Consider the following 24,808-nt stretch of genomic DNA (forward strand, 5'->3'; position numbering starts at 1 on the left):
CTGTCCGCCGAGAACTCCATAAAGAGAATATTCGTGGACGAAGCCATTATTGACGACAACAATGCAAAGACGTCTAAATCTACATATATACTCCGCTATCCACCAAGCGGTGTGTGGCGGAGGGCATAATTCGCGCCAAAGTCATATTTCCCCCCTGTGTTCCACACGCGGATCGAGCGAGGGAAAAACGTCTGAACGCCTCAGTGCGAGCTCTAATTTCCCTTATCTTTGAATGATCATTGCGAGATTTGAAAGTTGGTGGTAGTAATATATGCTCTACATCCTCGGTGAAGATCGGAGTTCGAAATTTGGTGAGCAGCCCCTCCTGTTTAGCGCGTCGTGTATCTGCAAGTGTGTCCCACTTCAAACTTTCTATGAGATTTGTAACGCTCTCGCGATGGCTAAATGTACCAGTCACGAATCTTGCCGCTCTTCTTTGGACCTTCTCAATCTATTGAATCAGACCCAACTGGTAAGGGTCCCATACAGACGAACAATACGCCAAGACTGGACGAACTAACGTTTTGCAATTTCCTTTGTTGAAGGACTGTATCGCTTCAGGATTCTACCAATAAACCGCAATCTAGAGTTCGCCTTACTTGTGTAATCTGATCATTCCATTTGAAATCATTCCGAATAGTCACACCCACATATTTGACTGATGTTACTGCTTCCAAAGACTGATCATTTATTTTGTACACGTACCTTAATTGGGATTTTCGCCTTGTTATACGCAGTAGGTTACACTTACTAATATTGAGAGATAGCTGCCAGTCATTACACCACGCATTTATTTTCTGCAAATCCTGATTGATTTTTTCACAAATTTCGTGTGATACTACTTTCCTGTAGATTACAGCATCATCGGCAAACAGCCTAAGGCCGCTGTCAATACCATCAACCAGATCGTTTATGTAAATCGTAAAAAGCAGAGGACCTATTACGCTGCCCAGGGGCACACCTGATGTGATGCTTGTTTCTGTTGAAGTCACCGCGGACGACGTACTGCTCCCTGCCTGTTAAAAAAACTTCTTCTAGCAAGCAACAGTGCGGAACTGAGTCCAACGCCTTTCGAAAGTCGAGAAATATGGGATCAACCTGGGAGTCGGTATACTAGAGCCTGTTGTATATCATGCACAAAGAGGGCCAGCTGTGTCTCGCATGACCTCTGTTTCCTAAAACTGCGGTGGTTTCAGCAGATGAGCTTCTCAGAATCTAGAAAGGTCATTATGTCTGAACACAAAATATGTTCCATGATTCTAGAACAGATCGATGTCAGTGAAATTGGCCGGTAATTATGTGCATCCGATTTTCTACCCTTTTTATACACTACGAAGATGACGTGCTATAGACGTGAAATTTAACCGACAGGAAGAAGATGCTGTGATATGCAAAAGATTAGCTTTTCAGAGCATTCACACAAGGTTGGCGCCGGTGGCGACACCTTCAACATGCTGACATGAGGAAAGTTTCCAACCGATTTCTCATACACAAACAGCAGTTGACCGGCGTTTTCTGGTGAAACGTTGTTGTGATGCCTCGTGTAAGGAGGACAAATGCGTACCATGACGTTTCCGACTTTGATAAAGATCGGATTGTTGCCTATCGCGATTGCGTTTGGCGACATCGCGGTGAACGCACGTTGGAAGCGTGTATTCGTCATCGCGATACTGGCGTATCACCCGGCGTAATGGTATGGGGTGCCATTGGTTACACGTCTCGGTCACCTCTTGTTCGCATTGTGGACGTTACATTTCAGATGTGTTACGACCCGTGTCTCCACCCTTCATTCGATCCCTGCGAAACCCTACATTGCAGCAGGATAATGCACGACAGCATGTTGCAGGTCCGGTACAGGCTGAGAAGCTACTTTCGTTTTGCCTCAGGTTACAGTAGGAAGTAATTATGTTTTCTATATCGAGATATAAGTCTTTCTTTGATTGCTAGCAGCTCCAATACTTCGCTGGGTGAAAGTAATATCTGACGCATGTATTTATTTCTTTTCATCATTTCACAAGGAGGACACGCGCCGTTTGTATGTATACTCCTTGTTCCATCCTGTATGAGTGTCCGTGGGTATGAATGGAAGTCAAATGTAGCGGGAGCATGGACCAAAGGGAACAGTTTAAGGGAATAGCAGTCATTGTCAAATTACAAGAATAACGGCAGGTAGGCCAGAGCAGCAAGCAAAGATGAAAACAGGCACGAGGGTACGTTACAAAGTTGGTGCGGGGGTGAGGTGAGTGTCCCCACCACCGCGTTTGAATAGGAACGTTGGTCGGATTTTGGCTCGTGGAGAGCACTGTAGGGCCAGCCATAAGACGGACCGGACGCGGGAGCACAGCAGCTCGCAGATTTGGTGAGATAGAAATGACCTAACGTGGCTAAAAATTCACGACAGGGTATGCTCATAGCACGCATTCAACATACCTTTATCAGTACAGGCTACGGTTTTAATTTATTTGCAATAGTTTTCTCGGAAATGTGTTTCTAAAATTTTGCTTTGTGGTAGTGAGCATGCAACAGGAACCATCAGTTCATGTAGCTATTTCCCGAGTTATAAGCTTCACTTTTAGCACTATGAGTGCAGATTGCGTATCGGATGGTAGATCGAGAAATTTCTGTGAGTGAAATTTAATTATTTTTGGTACTTTCTTTGTGAGTTCAGTTCGCACTTCATTTTGACGCCAATAGTACATCATTTTTACCCAGAATCTTTTCTTTGATAGGGGTTATCTGCCTTCAGCAGTGGCCTACCTTAAATTTCTAGTGGTGTAATTCATGCATGACGATAAGTGAGTACTAAAGAATGAATGACGATTTTCCCGCTAAAGACGGTGTGGCCCACTTATGTATTTTTTGTGTTATTATGAAATTATGTGTCATATATGAAATTATTTGTGTAGTGTTTTCGTTTTGTCATTGTACCCATGAGAGGTAACGCTGAAGTTTTGTAACTTAAGAAAAATTGTAATGTGTCGGCTTCTAAAGTTTTCATCGAAGTAGAAAATAAATCTATTAAATGAGAGTCAGCATTTCAGTTAAGAAATAGTCCCTCAGTCACCTGGCACACGAAATGGGTGGGATGTATCTTATTCAGTCCGATTTTCTAAAGTTAATGAAAGACAGAAATAATCTGAAATGTGAATTTAGATAGGCTACCAGCTGCTATAGGACGGCTTTGAGTTCAACCACCCCAGAACGTGTCATCTTAGAGAAACTCGCACCAGTTTCTGTTGCGCATATTCCAAAAATAATTAATTTGTTTATCAAGTTAATCAAATAAGGGTCACAACATAGACACCATTTCATATGGGCCTGGTACATTAGCAGCCAGGACGCAAAGTCGGGTACAATTCTCTAAGGTAACGCGGGGAGATGGTCACACAGGTTCAATATAAACTAAAAATGTATAAGGAACCAGCATACAACCAACCAGCAGTCTTATAGCAAGGCCTTTCTGGATGCAGAAAATGTTCGACTGCTGCCCTGGCCAGCACATTCTCCAGATCTCTTACCAATTGATAACGTCTGGTCAATGGTGGCCGAGCAACTGGCTCGTCACAATACGCCAGTCACTACTCGTGATGAACTGTGGTATAGTGTTGAAGCTGCATGGGCAGCTGTACCTGTACACGCCATCCAAGCTCTGTTTGACTCAATGCCCAGGCGTATCAAGGCCGTTATTACGGCCATAGGTGGTTGTTCCGGGTATTGATTTCTCAGGATCTATGCACCCAAATTGCGTGAAAATGTAATCACATGTCAGTTCTAGTATAATATATTTGTCCAATGAGTACCCGTTTATCATCTGCATTTCTTCTTGGTGTAGCAGTTTTAATGGCCAGTAATGTAGATTGCTATGACATGGGCCTTCTTCCAGTCCCGTGGAACTTTCCGCCGTTCCAATGATCTCTGATAGAAGACGGAGAAGAATGGTGCTATATTTGTAGCATAGTCAACGTATAATCTTACGGGGATAACGTCTGGGCGAGATGCCTTCCTGGCGTCTAAGGATCTTAACTGTTTTACAATCCCAGATATACTAAACACTGTGTCAGCCATACTTTCGTTTGTAAAACATCGTATCAGGGCATAATTCCTGGACAGCTGGTCAGTAGAAGCACATCATGTGGTCCGTCGAGTCAACGTTTTCGTTATTTCCAACATTGGGCCGCGTTTGCGTCAGGAGAACGCCAAAAGAAGCCTACAATCCTGATTGCTTGTTCAACTGTTAAGCATGAAGATGGAAGTGTGATGGTGTGGGTAGCCATATTAAGGTATTCTGCTGGTTCCATCATTACTCTCAAAGACCGTGTTTCAGCCAACGATTATGTAAACATTTTAGGTGATCAGATGCACCTCGTGATTCAAATGCTGTTCCCCAACAATGATACCGTATTTCAGGACGATAATGCACCCATTCACACAGCCAGGACGATACGATCGTGGTATGAGGAGCATGAAACTGAACTGCAGCGTGTTCCCTGGCCAGAACAGTGTCCGGTCTTTATCGAACCCATTGTGGGGCGGCGAGTGGAAATTTCTATTGTTGCCGTTCTCAACACAGGCTCTCTAACTACAATGTTGGCAACCAGAAAGTGATTAGCAAAAACGTGATGCCTGTAATTAAAGTTCACTGTGACCACTCTGATGGACAAATAAAGTTATTAATCATTGAAGTTCATTACGCTGAGGATTTAGGATGATGTCTGGGATTCATAGAAAATGCATTTTGCTATAACAACTTTCACCATATTCTGCAAACGATAAATTGTAAAATTCCATACAAAAGTTTACCCAAGCAACGCTACTATCAGTTCTTGTACTATCAGAGCTGTTCTGAGTCTATTGTGCAGATCCTATTATCTCTAGATAACGAAACTGTTCAATAATCGTTATCGATGTAAATGTTCAAAGTGAATGCCTGCCAAAATTTTATGTTATACTCAGCAAACGCCACGCTAGTAATGGTAGAAGGTCTGTCCTGCTGCGACACGTGAAAATACGCAGACTGAGAATAAATCACTAGAGTCGTTCCGCAATTAGCACTTTACCCCAATGCAAACTTATTGTTATGTGCACACCAAGTTACGTAATATTGCATCCAAGGCTGTTCCTTGCAATTGCACAGACGCGATGCGGCTTCCGACACAAAGTGCGCGCTGATACGAGTCTAGAAGAGAACTGGGGCCTGACTCCAGCTCGCAGCGCTCTTATTTATATCTGCGGTGCGGACCACCAAAGGCGCAGCCGACAACATTTGCCTTCCTGACTAGCCACTGGGGCTAGCAGAACACCACTTCAAGTTACTAAATAATTAATTACTTCATTTGCTGAAGGCTGTGAAGCTCTCAATTTAATTGTGCAATCAGAACACAAGTAAGTATCTAGAATAAAATTCTGATGTGGCTACGTTAAATACTTTCGGTGAGAGAATTATGTTAGTTGCACTGCACGGAATAGATGAGCTCTGAACTTGCCCTTTGGAGAGACGCTCCAGCTATAGTTTTATAGCTACCTTTTGGAAACTTCTCACATCTTTGTTATTACAGCGTATCTCCATTCTACCTAAATCAAAACAACCTATCTTTATCTAATCACTTACTTAATCTATCTTGCTTCTGAAGTTTTAGGACAGAAAACAGAAAATCATGAATTTCAACCAAAATATTACTTTGTGAGATCCAGCATGTTGTTTTCATTAAAATACAGTGAAAAAGGAATCCAAATATAAATTTTGAAGTTTCTAGCTCCTTACTGTTGCGCCGATGATTTTTACGTAAAACGTCCAAATTTCGAAAACTGTTAAAGTTACTAAAGTGAAACTTAACACATTATCATTTTAGCATCACTCCTGACATGCTATTAACTTTTCGGATTATTTACTTTACTTTTAAGGTATAGTGCAACATTCGAGAAGTCATAGCTAGTTACAGCGGACTATTCTGGCACACAATAGAAAGCATGTGAATTCTATATGGCGCGAGTAGGCTGCTTCCCTACACCTCGTGGGCGGTAATGGAGCAAAGACTTCGGAACAGATTTCCGCCTCCTTCGTCACTTCTGGAGTTAGAAGAGGTTCTGATGGAAGACTGACATAACATTTCGCTGGAGACTATGCCAGTATTCCAAGGATAGTCGCAGCTGTATTATGGGGAAATGAGGGTTCAACCTGTTATTAATAAACCATTGCCAGTTAAGTCAGATGTTCACATTATTTTGCCTACTCCCTGTATACGCTCCTCGAGCGTTTTCGACGAAACTGTTTGATCATCCACAACACAGCCTGTAATTTGCTCCCGCTGAGTGTCATCTGTCCTCACAGGAACTGCTCCCTATGAAGACAATGTTTTGACGCAGCGTAGAAAACTGACGGAAAGGACAAGCGGCTGCCTTCTATGACGAGAGTACTGAGAAGCTGGTACAACTCCACCACAGATTTCTAAGTCCGAGCACTATGTAGGTAAGTAGCTGGAAGGTATAACTAACTGCTGCAAAGAAAACATTTATGATTTCCAGAGTGGTTTCCATTTCGCGACCGATCGGAACTTACTTTCCGCATAGCTGATGTATTTTGCGTACTAAAAATGGTTCAAATGGCTCTAAGCACTATGGGACTTAATTTATGATGTCATCAGTCCCCTAGAACTTAGACCTACTTAAACCTAACTAACCTAACGACATCACACACATCCAAGCCCGAGGCAGGATTCGAACCTGCGACCGTAGCGCCTAGAACCGCTCGGCCACCCCGGCCGTCTTTGCGTACAACATGTGGGACTGGTGATTTTGGAATTATTTTCAACACCAGAAATACAGCAATTATTCCATTCCTTAAAAGTTTTCCTTCACACATAACATCTGAAGCTGCGAACTAGTATATGTTTCATCTCCTCTTTCTCAACAACTTTCCGCACACACTGCTGAGATATGACTGTGTTATAACAAACTGCCCCGCCAAAACTCTCCATATAAAGTAAATTAAAGATGTAAAATTACAGCCGGCCGGAGTGGCCGTGCGGTTCTAGGCGCTACAGTCTGGAGCAGAGCGACAGCTCCGGTCGCAGGTTCGAATCCTGCCTCGGGCATGGATGTGTGTGATGTCCTTAGGTTAGTTAGGTTTAACTAGTTATAAGTTCTCGGTGACTGATGACCTCAGCAGTTAAGTCGCATAGTGCTCAGAGCCATTTGAACCTTTTTTTTTTTGTAAAATTACATATAATTGCTGTTTGACTTTTACCATGGCGACCCAGTCAGACTGAATGGGGAACTATTGATTATTGTAATAATAGTCGCCCGTCTCCCTCATGACTTTATGTCACATTTATACACTTATGCGCCAAAGAAACTGGTGTAGGCATGAATATTCAAATGTAGAAATATGAAACAGGCAGGCAGCCGGCAACGGCTATATAATACAACAAGAGTCTAGCGAGTTGTTACATCACGTAGTGCTGATCTAGGTTATCAAGATTTAATGTCCGCCCCCGGTAGCTGAGTGGTCAGCGTGACAGACTGTCAATCCCAAGGGCCCGGGTTCGATTCCCGGCTGGGTCGGAGATTTTCTGCGCCCAGGGACTGGGTGTTGTGTTGTCCTAATCATCATCATTTCATCCCCATCGACGCGCAGGTCGCCGAAGTGGCGTCAACTCGAAAGACCTGCACCAGGCGAACGTTCTACCTGACGGGAGGCCCTAGCCACGCGACATTTCATTTTCATCAAGATTTAATTGAGTTTCAATGTGGTGTTATAGTGGGCGCACAAGCGATGGGACATAGCATTTCTAAGGCATCGATGAAGTGGGTATTTTGCTCTATGACCATTTCATGAGAGTACCGTGAATATCAGGAGTCCGGAAAAAATCAAATCCCAGACATCGCTGCAGCCGGAAAAGATCCTGCAAGAAAGGGGCCAACGACGACTGAAGAGAATCATTCAACGTGACAGAAGTGCAAATTTTAATCAAACTGCTGCAGATTTCAATTCTGGGCCATCAAGAAGTCTCAGCGTGCGAACCGTTCAACGAAACATCGTCGATACGGGATTTCGGAGCCGAAGGCCCACTCGTGTACCCTTGATAACTGCACGACACGAAGCTTTACACCTCGCCTGGCCTCGTCAACACCGACACTGGACTGTCGATGACTGGAAACATGTTGCCCGGTCGGACGAGTCTCGTTTCATAATTGTGTCGAGCGGATGGACGTGTACGGGTATGGAGACAACCTCATGAAATCATGGACCCTACATGTCAGCGGGGGCCTGTTCAAGCTAGTGGGAGCTCCATAATGGTATGGAGCGTGTGCAGCCGGAGTGATATGGGACCCCTGATACGTCTAGATACGACTCCGACAGGTGACACGTACGTAAGCATCCTGTCGGATCATTGTGCATTCCGACAGACTTGCACAATTCCAGCAGCACAATGCGACACTCCACACGTCCAGAATTGTTCCAGCAACACTCTTCTGAGTTTAAACATTTCCGCTGGCCACCAAATTCTCCAAACATGCGCATTATTGAGCATATCTGGGAGCATATCTGCTGTTCAGAAGAGATCTGCACCCATTCGCACTCTTACGTATTTATGGACAGCCCTGCAGGAGTTACGGCATCAGTTTCCTCCAGTAACGTCGTGTTGCGGCACTTCTGCGCACTTGCGGGAGCCCTACACAATATTAGGCAGGTGTACCAGTTCCTTTGGCTGTTCAGTGTACATGAAATCGGCATTGATATTGTCAATATATCGGTCCCAGGGATTTCGATATATTCGAGAATCTTTTAATTTCAATAAAATGAACAGCAGTTCCAAAGAAAGAATTTACTGTTAGGTGTGAAAATTACCGAACTATCATTTAGTAAGTCATGATTCCAAAATACTAACACGAATTCCTTGCAGAAGAATGGAAAAACTGGTAGAAGTTGGCTTCGGGGAAGATCAGTTTGGATTCCGGAGGAAAGTAGGAACACTCGACGCAATACTGAGCCCAGACTTAACACAGAAGACAGATTAAGGAAAACTTTTGACAATGTAGACTGGAGCACATTCTTTGAAGAAAGCGGGGATAAAGTACAGGAGCGAAAGGCTGTTTACGACCTGTGCTGAAACCAGACGGCGGTAATAAAAGTCGAGTGGACGAAAGGGAAGCAGTGATAGAGAAGGGATTAGGAAACAAAAGAAAAATTTGAAGTAGGAATTCATATCCAGGGAGTAGAAATAAAAACTTTGAGGTTTCCCATGACGCGATTCTGTCAGAGAAGGCAAAGGACTTGGAAGACCAGTTGAACGTGTGAGGTGCCGGGGCTAGCAGTGTATTTAACACTAAAATCATCTAGAATCTTCAAATGGAAATGATGCTCTTAGCCCCTCCCCCCCCTCCTTCCTTTTCTAACTCCGACTTTTGCTGTTGCACATGGATTAAGAAGAAACGCGAATGACTGTAATCGACTTTGCAAGTGGAGTAGCAAAGAGTTTGGCACCTGCAATAATTTAATTTGATAGAAATTAATTTGATAAAGGAAAGTTTCATTAACACAGTGAGAAATGAAAGTGTTGCTCTACCGTTCTACAGAATGTAAGTTCTGTACAAAATAACAATTTGATTTATTATGACTAAACTCAAAACAATAAACAAAACACATGAGACATTTACAATACGTCAAATTGGATAATCAAATAAATGCTGTGATGGTGAAGTTGTCCATAATCTAGATTGTGGTATTTATGACCAAGTGGTATGTGGAGCCAATTCCTTGCAACTCAAATCTTAAGAGAAACACCCTGCCAACCCAACATTAATTGCTGCTACAGTAGTGAGAACTCAGACAATGAACACCCAAGACGGAACCACGTTAGAAAAGACGGGAACAAGCGCGCTCTGCAGAGCTCTGATTATCACATAGCAAAATTCCCTAATCTGCCGGTGCTGCGGACATACATTAACAGGCTGTCTTCTTAACTGGATCTGAGCACAATGGGACTTAACATCAGAGGTCATCAGTCCCCTAGAACTTAGAAATACTTAAACCTAACTAACCTAAGGACATCACACACATCCATGCCAGAGGCAGGGTTCGAACCTGCGACCATAGTGGTCGCGCGGTTCCAGACTGAAGCGCCTAGAACCGCTCGGCCACACCGGCCGGCTCTTCTTAACTGCAAGGACACGATCTGGCGTACCGGAGGCGATGGCTGGTTGCTTCGACGTCCCGTCGTGGTGATAATAATGTGGCGAGTATAGCCCGAAACAAATTATCCTGGTCTGGTCGTTCCAGACTAAAGACTTCCTAACAATATAAATGTACCTCTGGCGAAGAAGACTCGCCACACAATCATGGACAGTACAGTGATTGATTTTAACAAGCGAAGTCACAGAGTAACTCCGATACAGTCAACTTTAACCAAAACTGCTCAAGACAGACAACATAGGCCGCTTATACGCAGAATGCTCAGTTGCTAACTGTACTCGGAAAGTTACGTAGAAGTCGAAACTTCAGCAACTCCGTCAAACAGTTAGAATTAAATGAAAGTATATTAGACAGCCAACAGAAGGCAGGCTGGCCAGAGTAGCGAGAGCTCAGTCTTGTAACCTACTCCGACTGAAAGGTGAGACTCCACTCAACCAAGAGCACCCGTACAAGCCAAACACAGAACATTACCGCCACCATCACAGTGGCTGTGTTTAAACGTGCCAGTCAGCAACTCGAAAACCGGTGGAAAATTCCATTCTATTTCTGAAGCACTACTATTCCACCAATGGAGATACTTGGCGCCAATTTCTGCGCCGATTTTGCTACGTCTCGGAGTTATCCCCTGATCAAGCCAATCACAGTTATGATTTTGCAGAAAACGCGTGATTTTGCCCGCCAAGACTGCCTGGGAACACAAGTCATTCCCATGCCTCGCTGGTAGGCCGTCAAAAAGTGTTTTCACTAAGTTTCTGCGAAGTAACAGAATCTCAGGCTCTCCTTCAGGCCCCTGTGGCGTGTAGCCCCCACTCTTATGACAATGTCGGCATCTGGACAGCATCCGCTAGACTCCCTCACAGCCATCGGCTTAACTCTTTCAAGATCAGCAGAACCCGCCTGTCACCAGACCACCCTGGTGACGAGAGATGCTGCGTGGGAAGTCCACATGTGAAGGAATAGCAACTTTCCACTGCATGCAATTAGAGAGGAAAATATTTATATCTTCTGAGTTCTCAATACTAGCCTTGTAATGACCATACTCGGCTATAATTTCACAAATCGAATTATTCAGAGTAAGACATAAATATGAGGGGGGTATATCACTGTGTGCATCATAAAGGCATGCCACCTCTCAAACGGATTGGACAGTTGTTCAAAGGAGCATATAAGATGAACATCAAAAAAAGCTAAACAAGAATAATGGGATGTAGTCGAATTAAATCACATGATGCTGAGGGAATTAAATTAGGAAACCAGACACTTAAAGTAGTAGATGAGTTTTGCCATTTGGGCAAAAAAAAAAAAACTAATGATGGTCAAAGTAGAAGGATATAAAATGTAGACAGACAATGGCAAGGAAAGCGTTTCTGTAAAAGGGACATTTGTTAACATCGAGTGTAGATTTAAGTGTTAGGATGTCTTTTCTGCCGGTATTTGTCTAGGTGTAGGCATGTATGGAAGTGAAACAAGGATGATAAACTGTTTAGACAAAAAGAGAATAGAAGTTTTCGTAACGTAATGCTAGAGAAGGATGTTGAAGATTACATGCATAGATCTCGTAATTAACGAGGAGGTACTGAATAGAATTGGGGAGTCATTAAATTTGTGGTAAACTTGACTAGAATAAGGGATCGGTTGATAGGACACATTCTGAGACATCAAAGGATCACCTGTTCAGTAATGGAAGGAAGTGTGGAGTGTAAAAGTCCTAGAGGGAGACCAAGAGATGAATACTCTGAGCAGATTCAGAACAATGTAGGTTGCAGTAGATACTCGGAGACGAAGAAGCTTGCACAGGATAGAGTAGCATGGAGAGCTGCACCAAACCAGTCTCTGGACTGAAGACCACAACAGCAACATCAACAACAACAACAACATACATGAAATAACGTTACCTTTCAGACAGTCACGAATCTGTATCCAAGGTGACTCATTTGTGGAAAATTCATAAAGAGAAAATGGTGATATTGTGTATAATGTATAAGTTTCCAGTATTGTACTAGTACAGTTTAAGTAACTGTTCGTCAGCTTTTAAAAATGCGTGCATTATTAGTGCAACGTAATTTTTAGAAGGGATGTGCCAAATTTTGTAATGGGTTCATTATATTAAGTTATTAATTAAATAATTTGTGTATTACTGCATATCAACCGAAAGCGTAAGAGAAAGTGGAGCACAGATGAATAGCATTTCTCTTTGACAATGCATCTAAATGGGAATCTCGTATAACTCAATGTGCAAGTGTATAAAATGTAAGCCTAACATTGACAGGCAAGCTGAAAATAAAAATGAAAATACAAATTTGTATATAAAAATTCTGGGGACAGAAAAAATGTTTCGCAACGAAGTTAAAGATGAATTGGGAGATCACATCCTTGTATTTCAAGAAATAATGTTCGGTTTATGCACGTCGGACGAAAGAAATCTTGCTTTCGACATTGCAACGTTGCAGCAAGAAACGGATTGCCGCATAATTTCAGTGCAGAACAGGACGTGGCAGACAAGTCTGGGTTAAAGGTATCCGTTCAAGGAATTCACCGTTGCCGAGGGCTATGATGGAAGCTCAAAGCGAAACTTCCAAAGGAGGGCCAAGGAGTCTGTGAGTTGACGAATAGGCTGTGCAAAAATACCCTATAGAAAGGCGAGGAAATCTAGAACTATAGCTTCTCCTGCGAAAAGGAAATGTTTGGGAAACTCTGTAGGGAAGCCCACAGAAACTCTCTCGCAAAAGAGAGAAATCATATAGTAAGTTGTACGAATAAGATGAAATGGGGGGTTGGGGGGGGGGGGGTTGCTAGGCGCTCATTCACTGAGCGTTCCATACAAATTTGATCATGTACACAGACACTTCATCCATTCCGGGAATCGAAGATATTGATGACTTTTGCCGGTTATCCACCTTGATACTGGCAAGATATCTGTCCCAGCGATTCCAAGATGTTTGAGAATGTTTCCAGTTCGAAATCGGATAAGAAATGACCAAAAAATATTTTTTCACGAGATATAATTACAAATCTCCAATTTCCGATGGATAACTTTACTTCTTTGCTAATTTTCATTAGTCCAGGTCAACGGTGGGTACTCTATAGTTTTTGATGAGTGACCAAATGGCCGTATATTGAGTGAGTTGACTTAGAAGCCTACATTTGTTACATCACCTCAGTGTGTGACATGAATTTCAAGTTGATACGTCTATCCGTTCCTAAGAGAAAAAGGAGACTCAACAGACAGACGGAGAAATAGACAGGCAGATAAAAAATGACGAAAAAATATTTTTCGTGTCATATTGTTATAAATTAACAATTTTCAGATTGTTTCTTCACTTTTGCTATGAAACCTTGCTTTTTGTCAAAGATTCTAGGTCAACCAGAAGAGAGTAATTTTTTGAGTACCATAATGTGCGACAAAAATGACCGTATTTTTTGCCTGAATTCACTTAGAAGCTTAAAAATTTTACACCACTAGGCGACCACAGTCATTAATATGTGACAAATTTCGAAAATATACGTCTTCTCATTCTTAAGAAAAAAAGCCTTCTTAACTACCGAACAGACAGACAGACATATGGACAACAAAGCTATTCTACACTGAAGCGCCAAAGAAACTGGTGTAGGTATGCGTATTCAACTACAGAGATATGTAAACAGGCAGAATAGGGCGAAGCAGTCGGCAAGACAGCAAGTGTCTGGTGCAGTTGTTAGGTCGGTTACTGCTGCTACAATGACAGGTTATCGAGATATTCGTGGATTTGAACGTGGTGTTATAGTCAGCGCAGGGGCAATGGGACGCAGCATCTACGAGGCAGCGATTAATTGGGGATTTTGCATCACGACGATTTTACGAGTCTACCGTGACTATCAGGAATCCGGTAAAATACAAATCTCCGACATACTGCGTCCGGAAAAATATCCTGCAGGAACGGGATCAACGACGACTGAAGAGAATTGTTCAACGTGACAGAAGTGCAACCCTACCGCAAATTGCTGCAGATTTCAATGGTAGGTCTTCAACAAGTGTCAGCGTGCGAACCGTTCAACGAAACAACATCGATACGGGCTTTCGGAGCCGAAGGGCCACTTGTGCACCCGTGATGACTGCACGAAACAAAGCTTTACGCCTCGTCTGGGCCCGTCAACACCGACATTGGACTGTTGGTGACTGGAAACGTGTTGCCTGGTCGGCCGAACCTCTCTCCAAATTGTGTCGAGTGGATGGACGTGTACGGGTATGGAGACAACCTCATGAATCCATGGACCCTTTATGTCAGCAGGGGACTGCTGAAGCTGATGGAGGCTCTGTAATGGTGTGCGGCGTATGCAGTTGGAGTGATATGGGACCCTTGATATAGCTAGACATGACTGACAGCTGACACGTACGTATGCATCCTGCGTGATCACCTGCATCCATTTAAGTCCACAAGTCCATTGTTCATTCCAACGGAATTGAGCAATTCCAACAGGACAATGCGGTACCCCTCACTTCCAGAATTGCTACAGAGCGGCTCCAGGAACGTTCTTGTGAGTTTAAACGCTTCCGCAGGCCACCAAACTCCCCAGACACAAACATTATTCAGTACATCTCGAATGCCTTGCAACTAGCTGTTCAGGAGAGATCTCCATCCTTTCCTACTCTTACGGATTTATGGACAGCCGTGCAGGATTCATGGTGTTAGTGCTCTCCAGCACTACTTCATATATTAGTCGAGTCCATGCCACGTCGTGGTGCGGCACTTCTGCGAGCTCGAGGGGGCCCTACACGATATTAGGCAGGTGTACCAGTTTCTTTGGCTCTTCAGTGTATAAGGGTTCCATTTTCACAGACTGAGGCACGGAACCGTAAAAATGATCTGATACAAAATTCGGATTCATGGAAAGTGTGCTGGATTGAGAAAGAAGCGAAGAAGTTTGTAACCTCCCCACCGCAATTTTTTTTATAAGAAAATATAGCAATACTTAATAGAAATGGGAGCCAAGTGTAACCTCCCCACAAAAATTTTAAAAGAAAATAACGATACTAATTAGAAATGCTGATGGACATGGCTCTATGCGTAACCTGCCCACAATCAAATGTACTGACAATGGCAACAAATGTGAAATTCGCAATCTGACTCAATTATAAATCCTTCAAAATTAAAGTCCATTCAGTGACAAGAAAATTCAATTAAACCGAAATATCGGTCTTTGGCCCTGTGTAAAAACAATCAGAATTAAAGTCTTACCTCAGAATAAATGGATGTCACATATCTGCTCTTGTTGTTGCGCACCACTTGGAGGAACTACATTGCAAATAATAATATTCTCCTTTTTTTTTTGTAATTCTAGTGAAATTTTTCTTCGAAAAGAAGTGGAATGAAATGGGAAGTGCAACGAGATCTTTAGTTCAAAAAAAATTAAACTTTTGAGAAAATGCTTTTGAAATAAAAAATTATTATTGGGAGACTTGTTGGAGAATAATTACAATAAATAAAATTTTTCATTATCTAATGATTATATTAATTAACAGTATACCTTATTCCTCATCTTGACCATTGTTGCCGACCGCCTACATCACACAACCGCACTGGGCTGCTACTACTGACCGACCGCTCTGCATGACGACTACAGACTGAGTACTGCTCTCAACTAGACAGAGCTACAGACTCGCAACGACTGACTGACTGCTACTCTGCATAGCGACAACTAACTCGCAAAGACTACTACTGACTGAGAACCGCTCGCAACACTCGCGCGGTCAAGCGCATACTCTCTGGTCACAGATGCTACAATGCCTCGCCATCGCTGCTGCGTTACATACGTGTTTCATAACCCTCCACTCGGGGGGCAAAAATTTGGCAGCGATGGTGAGTCATTTGGACTTGCCAAGCGCGGCAAAATTTTTCTTTAATTAACAAAATCCTACAACTTACAGAATATTTAAATGTTGTGCACACGCACTAAGTACAAAATATATCAGACAAGGACAAAATGTGAATACTAAACATAGTAGCAAATCAGAAAAAAGTATATACAAACTTTTTGACAGATAAAGTGCACAGGCACTGAAAAAATTCTTTAGCATATGCAGAACAAATAAACAGACTGGCAAGAATAATTAGATGTAGTACATAAAGTAAATGTTGTGCACACGCACTAAGTACAAAATATATCAGACAAAGACAAAATGTGAGTACAAAACATAGTAGCAAATCAGAAAAGTATATACAAATTATTTGACAGATAACAAAGTGCACAGGCACTGAAAAAATTCTTTAGCATATTCAGAACAAATAAACAGACTGGCAAGAATAATTAGATGTAGTACATAAAGTAAATGTTGTGCACACGCACTAAGTACAAAATATATCAGACAAAGACAAAATGTGAGTACAAAACATAGTAGCAAATCAGAAAAATATATACAAATTATTTGACAGATAACAAAGTGCACAGGCACTGAAAAAATTCTTTAGCATATTCAGAACAAATAAACAGACTGGCAAGAATAATTAGATGTAGTACATAAAGTAAATGTTGTGCACACGCACTAAGTACAAAATATATCAGACAAAGACAAAATGTGAGTACAAAACATAGTAGCAAATCAGAAAAGTATATACAAACTTTTTGACAGATAAAGTGCACAGGCACTGAAAAAATTCTTTAGCATATTCAGAACAAATAAACAGACTGGCAAAAAATATTATGTTGACAAGTGTACATGCACTGAAAAAATGTCTTTAGCATTTTCACAACAAATAAACATAATGGCAAAAAAAAAAAATTCATGTCCAAAGTGCACATGCACTGAAAAATGTCTTTAGTATTTTCACAACAAATAAACATAATGGCAAACATCATGTCGACCAGTGACATAAGTGTACTCACACTGGAGTTTAGCGAATCGAAAAATGTATAATCTATGAACATAAATGATGTTACCAAAAAAAATTTTTTCTTTATGTGACAAGAATCAGGATAGGAAAGGGAAGGATTGCATCATGGTTGTAGCACTTTAGATTGCACACAGCTGCTCTGAAAGTCCATATCTTTCCACAGTAGTACAACACCAAGTGACACAACTTGAAGTTCTTTTCCCATCAGAATTTATCAGTGTAGCCAAGACACTGAACTGTCGTAGTAATGTTCCATGTTTTCATTTTGGCAGTACATTAGGTACACCAAACAGTGGGACCATAATAATGTCTTCATCGCTCATGGTGGTGGACAGCATGTCGTGTCAACACCACACTCTTACAAGGCACACCAACGTAGAATTAGTGCAAAACCAAATATAGTGCTCCATGATCACTGGGATAAACAGGACAAATGGACATTGCAGTAATTCAGGGTAGTCAGCTTATGAGGTGAAGGACATCAAGTCACATAATATTGACAATTACAGTCTTCATCGATAGTTCGTGGCATTCATAGCCCAGTTATTGAACATTTCTGTACCAAGTATGTAGTATTACAGAAAAATGTTCATTAATTGTTTTACATAGAATCAGTAGCCTTCTTTTCCTGGTTACAAAATATTATGAAATAATCGCATTCTTTTCAGTTACAGAGTATAATTAAGAATCATTAACCTTCTCCTAATTACAGTTAATTAATCATTTGTCATTAATTAATCATTTGTCTAATTACAGTTAATTAATCATTTGTATAATTACAGTTAATTAATCATTTGTCGTTAATTAATCATTTGTCTAATTACAGTTAATTAATTAATCATTTGTAGCCTTAATTAATTACAAAGCATTATTAAACAGTACCATAGTTAATTAATTATGTGTCATTCCAATCTATTAAGAATCATTAGTCTTTTCCTAATTACAAAGCATTATGAAACAGTCACATTTATTTCCAACAACAAAGTATCAACATTGGAAACAAGAGCTAATCAATGGCATAATTAATAACAATTCGTGGAGTGACATTAATTATTGGCACTCAGTGGCCATCAAGTATTGAATAGAATAAAACATAGTTCATCATTCAGTATTATTCAGATCATTACAAAGTCATTATTAAAAATCAGTTAATTACAGTCAAATCATTAGTAATCACAGGCCTTACAATAAACAGTGGCAGTTATTAGCTAGTGACAAAGCATTATTTTGAATATAGTCTCATTAAGAGGTCATTACTCGAGTGACATGCTATTCAGAGTTGATCAGTATTATTCAGAATTATCATAAACTAGTGACATTATGTGGGACTGGTAATACATTTTTTTGGTAGCAATGCATTGCGTTGGGATCGATAATTAATTGCTGAGGCATAATACTTTTTGCTTTTGACCTATTGCTGCAAATGAGGATAGGTAACGTCATTCGTCATGAGTCAGCTGTAGCAAGATTATGTAACAAGGCAGTACATGTGATCACATTTATAAATGATAAACACAAATGGGTAAAAAATATAAAAATGCAAGTACTAGAACAGGTATAATAAGTAACAGGTTTAGTAAGTGTCATGAAAAACTTCTCCTGGAAAAAATACAAAAACGGATTATTGACCTGAAAGAAGAAACGCACACTATGCTGAAAAGTAGTGAACTTCGAATTAACAAGTAGTGAAATGTGTATAAAATGTGTTCCATAGCTGTCCTTTCCAAAACTTTCCGTCATCCTACTATGCAATGTAACACCTGCTGTCAAAGCAAACCGCAACAAATACTTAAATAACTACGTGGCATAAAGAAAAAAAACTTCATTATCCATATCATCATAACTTCACCATTATCATCACCTGTAAAGAAAAACTTCATTATTCATAATACCATATCCTTCATCATTATTCATCAGTATTCATTATCATCTGCAAAAAATCACTTCATTACTCATTTCATAACTATTCCTTATCTCTAGCATATTTCATCACTAAAAATAAGATGTGTAGTTCTCTCTGACAGCCTGCATCAATCACCTTGTATTCTGAAAGAAAAAATTAGTTAAGACTGCTATTCTGTGATGAGTATAGTATAGTCTTGTTAATGCTTGTTAATCCTGATCCCTTTACTCTTCCTCATAAAGTTATTGCATCTCCTTTCGTTTATTCCGTAGGTGAAATTCCCATTTATGTTAAATTTATTTCTTAGAATCATCATTCCTTTCTGAAATTGATGAACAAAGATTAATGTCTTGCATTTAAATCCTATACCCACTAAATAATGACTGGTTTATGGTGACACAATTAACCATACAGCATAACATGACAGAAAACGTAATATGTCTAAGACATTGACAGTGTTCGGATGCGAAAAAATGTACACAGAATAATACAATGCAGTAGCAAAAAAAATGTGAAACAGTCACGATGTTGAGATGTCATAAGGCAAAAAAAATGTCAAAGTCGACTGGTGTGTGTTATATCTTAACTATTTCATAGTGCATACAAACAAAACTGGAGTACAGTCATATACACAAAAAAATGGAAAATGTGCACGGTCTGATGTGTAACGACAAGAAAAGCGACCTGCTAACCTTACCTTGCCGGGCACTTGCCAAGAAAAAATACGATAATCATCAATAAGTAGTCACATAAATATAATTGCAGAAATAGTCGTAAATGTGTAAATTCATTTGGAAAAATATGCACGGTCTGATGTGTAACGACAAGAAAAGCGACCTGCTAACCTTACCTTGCCGGGCACTTGCCAAGAAAAAAAAAATACGATAATCATCAATAAGTAGTCACATAAATATAATTGCAGAAATACTCGTAAATGTGTAAATTCATCTGGAAAAATATGCACGGTCTGATGTGTAACGACAAGAAGAGCGACCTGCTAACCTTACCTTGCCGGGCACTTGCCAAGAAAAAATACGATAATCATCAGTAATTAGTGAGGTGAATTAATTGCATTAGTAAATGGCATCATAGTGTGTTGAATCATACAGTGGTTTCACTCAATAAACGGTTTAATGTTTGAGATATGGTGATTGCCTTTCGATTTTCTGGTTCTCAAAGTTTCGACGTGTACAACATTGGGGTGAGGGATGCTGCGAATCCGATACGGACCTGCGTATAGAAGTTCAAATTTACTGCACTTACCTTTTAATTTGCTGGATAAATAGTGTGTACGTACTAATATCTTCTGTCCAACGTGAAAGTCGCGGCGTGTACAAACCTGTTTTTGCTGTCTTCTCCGGCGCTCTGCGGCACGTTTGATGTTGTTCAGCGCAATGTCAATTATTTCGTGGTGTCGTAGGCGACGATTTTTGGGGAATTCTATTAATTCTTTAATTTTGTTCGGTGGTTCAACGTTTTTCAGTATAACAGTCGGAGATAGCATAGTGGATTCATTTGGAATGGAATTAATTACATCTTGGAATGAGAGTATGTGTGTATCCCAATCAATATGTCTTTTGTGGCAGTATATTCGGCACAGCTTACCAATTTCTTTCATTAATCTTTCACAAGGGTTCGAAGAAGCGTGGTACTTGGATATATAGATCGGAGAAATGTTTCTAGCTCGTAACATGCGTGTCCATACACTACTACGAAATTGAGATCCATTATCAGAAATTACTTTCATTACATGCCCTACATGAAATAGAAAATGTTTTACAAATGCTTTCGAAACAGTTTTAGCAGTAGCTTTGCGTAACGGAGTGAAAGTAACAAATTTTGAAGTGAGCTCAACAGCGACAAAAATGTAGCAAAAACCTCTGTTAGTTCTCGGAATCGGACCAAAAATATCTACTGCGGCCATGTGTCTTAATTTCACAGGTATAATGGGATATAAAGGAGGAATATGTGAAGTGGTGTCTGATTTAGCTTTCTGGCAAATTTTACAAGACGCTAAAACTCGTCGTATACGTTTTTCCATGTTGGTAAAATAACAGTTCTGTCTCAGTATAAGAAAACATTTTCGTGCTCCGTAATGTGCGTAACTTAAATGAGTGTACCAAATTAGTTTGTTAACCAGTTCGTCAGGAATGCATAATAACCAAATGTTGCTGTCAGGATGAGAGCGGCGAAACAGAATGTCATTGCGTACAGTGTAGTGGTTCCTAATCGTAACATTTTTCCTATCTTGCCAAAGGTGTTTAATTTCTTTCCACACATTGTCCTTATTTTGTTCTTGTGCTATGTCCTGTAATGACGATGAAATAAAATTTTCAAATGCAACTTGCTGAATGTACATGACACTGAAATTTGCTTTGCAGAATTGGGTTGCTACGTCTTGCTGATTGTTGCTGAGAGAACGCGATAGTGCGTCTGCTATAACATTTTGTGTGCCGGGAATGTGAACAATCGTAAAATTAAATTCCTGTAAATACAGCTTCCATCTACTTAATCTATCGTGAGTGAATTTGGCTGAAAGCAAAAATTGTATGGCTCTATGGTCAGTGTAAACGGTGGTGTGTCTGCCATAAAGAAAATGCCTAAATCTCGTGAAAGCCCATACAACACATAATGTTTCAAGTTCTGTAACAGAATAATTTCGCTCAGCAGGTGACAAAATGCGGCTTGCAAATGCGATGTTTTTAATAACTGTTGAACCATCTTCTTCTATTTCCTGGAAAATATGTACGCCTAAAGCGGTGTTGGAACTGTCGGTAGCAATGGAAAAATTTCTAGTAAGATCGGGGTGCGATAACAGTGGAGCATTCAACAGAGCATGTTTCAGGTTCATGAATTCAGAGTGTGCTTGCTTATCCCAAGACCAAATACTGTTTTTACCTGTTAATTGACATAATCTGGGTGTGTCTAAAGCAGAGTGATGAATAAATTTACGAAAAAAATTAATTAAGCCCAAAAAACTGCGTAATTGCTTCTTCGTCGTAGGAACACTAATGTCACGTAGAGCTTGAAGTTTTTCCGGATCAGGTGCAATGCCTTCTGCTGAAATTACGTGTCCAAGAAATTTTATAGAAGTTTTGCCAAAGTGCGATTTACTGAGGTTAACTGTGAGTCCTTGTGCATGAAAAGTTTGTAACAGTTGTTCAAGAATCATATTGTGTTCAGACCAGTTAGCTTCTGCGATAAGAATATCGTCTACATACGTCGTAATTCTGTCTTTAAGTTCTGTCGGAAGTATTGTGTTCAAACCGCGAATAAAAGCTGCAGAAGAAATAGTTAAGCCGAACGGTAGTTTGCAAAATTGATAACAGTCGCCGAAACAGAGAAAAGCTGTATATTTTCTACAATTCGGATGAAGTTGAATTTGCCAAAATCCCGATTTCAAATCTAATGTAGAATAAATAGCTGTACCATGAAATTTCTGTAAAAGTTCCTCTAATGTCTGTGGTCGGTCTGTTTCATTAATAATAATGTCATTAATGTGACGTGAATCAAGTACAAGGCGAAGTGAGCCATCTTTTTTCTTAACAATATGTAGCGGGTTTATGTACGGACTAACTGCTGGTTCAATAATTCCCTGATCGAGCATATCCTGCAATTCTTTTTTAACCTGTTCTCTGTGAATATATGGAATGGGATAATGCTTTGCTTTAAATGTGTCGTGCGGTTTGACTTGAAATTCATACATAAAGCCGGACATAGTACCAGGAATGTTGTCAAAAACTGGCGCTTGCTGTAAAAGAATTTTGTGTAATTGCGTTCGTTCGTCGTCTGTAGTTGCACTGCTCTCTTTAACCTTATCAGAAATTAACTGCATAACGTCGTAGTCAGCTTCGTCTGGAGTATTATAGTTATGTACGTACGTATCCGTGAACAATGTGGGATTACAGTCTATGTTACGTGTTGCGGAAATGACCTCTGTGCGGTTAATTGTTTGTTCTTCCGCAGATAACGAGTGCTGAAATTCTAAAGCAAGTTGTACATTTTCATCCTTTAACATTAAATAAGAATTCTGAAAATCAATGACTGCTTCGTGTTGTACCAGAAAATTCGTACCTAAAATAACGTCTGTTGTCAATAAAGGCACAATCCAAAAATTAGAGTGAAAAGTATGACCTCCAATACAAAATGATAAATGCGTCTGTAATTTAACGTCTACTCCTTTACTTGATACTGCTCCTTTTACTTTCGTCTTGCCTAAAGGTAATGTCGGATACGTATTCTCTTTGTTGCACTCATTGAAAGTCTCCTCATTAATTACTGATATAGGTGATCCGGAATCAATTACTGCTGAGAATTTCGATGAACCAATTTTAATTTCGATAACAGGATGTGAAATGGTTTTCTGAATAACTGGTCTTTCCTGTAAAAGAGTGTCTCTGATGTCGTCAAAAGTAATTACATTTTCGTGAACAACATTTTGCGTGTCTAAAGTAATGTTTGCGTTACTGTAGTATGCAATCTGCGCTGTATCTGGTTAAATTCTATCGTTCGTCCTGTTATTTACGGGAGGATGCTGTGCCATATCCACTATATGAACTGTTCTGTTATTTCTTACTGACGTGTTACGCTATGGATGACACCTATTGTCTGTTCCATTCATGATTATTTGTTGTTGCTGATGTTGTTGCTGCTCATAAGATCGACTGTTATTAAATGTACGCTGAAAATTGTGCTCATCATTCTTTTTACGTCTGTCCTAATAATCATTCCTATACGGTGTATTGCGATAGGAATTGAAATAGAGTGTTGTCTGTACGTAGTTATTTCTTTGCTGCCATGCGTTACTATTTGTTGGAGCTGAGACTATACATGCACGCGGCGAAACATTAAAGTTTGGTTGACCTTGTAGACTGCATTGTTGGTTAGGTATGCTAAGCGGCTGACTTTCATGCTATTGTGGTGAAAAACATCTATTGTTACCAAAAAATGCGTTTGCTGTTAATTTTACTTTTACACATACTGATGATTACGATTTTATCTGTAATTAAAATTACGGCGGTAGTTGTCATTACGGGAGTGCCTACTGAAAATTGTCACATTCGGTAAAAGTTTGTCACATCGGATATTCATTACATGTTTCTTAATACTACAAAGAGCAATAGTTAAAGAGCAGTTTGGATAGATATAAAGGATAGTAGAAGAGAAGGCAGCAGTGCAGAAAACTAAAGATGAAACAGCACTACTACAGCTCGGGGCCCTATGCTCGCTACGGCACATATTCATTAAAGCGTAATGAATCCCCTGAGGTCTATTACGCACTGCAAATAAATTTTAGCTTTTGCGTTGCAAGCAATGGCGGTAAAATTCCAAAGGTAAATCGCTGTATTCTTGCTAATTCTAGTTTCTGCATTATAGGCAATGCTGATGAAAATACAATAGCAATTTGTCGCTTCAGGTTCAAAGCTAGTTTCTCCATTACAGGTAATAGCGGTGAAAATACAAAAATAAATTGTCGTATACAGTGCAAATCGTGCATCTGTGCTCTGCCATTATTAAATTCCTTACATTTTCTCACAAATGCAAATTCCTTATAATCAACGTTCTCGTCACTGAACTTGATAACACGTTCAGGTTTGTGTGTGAATTTGTTTGTCTGTGTCATTTCGTACTTCAAGTTACGTAGCTTTTCAGATTTTACGTCGTGTGGCTTTTCGGATTTTAAGTCGCGTAGTTGCTGTAAATTGCTCACATTATACACGCTGCGTGACTCTGACAAATGTTCATAAAGTGGCGTCTGTTGTGGTATGTTATTAACTGAAATGTTTTTCATCTCTGTTACTTCTTGTTGTAAATTTGATAACTTCCTACGTAACGTGTTGTTAG

The sequence above is a fragment of the Schistocerca piceifrons genome, chromosome 10 (genome assembly GCF_021461385.2).
Source record: "Schistocerca piceifrons isolate TAMUIC-IGC-003096 chromosome 10, iqSchPice1.1, whole genome shotgun sequence".
Classification (NCBI taxonomy): domain Eukaryota; kingdom Metazoa; phylum Arthropoda; class Insecta; order Orthoptera; family Acrididae; genus Schistocerca; species Schistocerca piceifrons.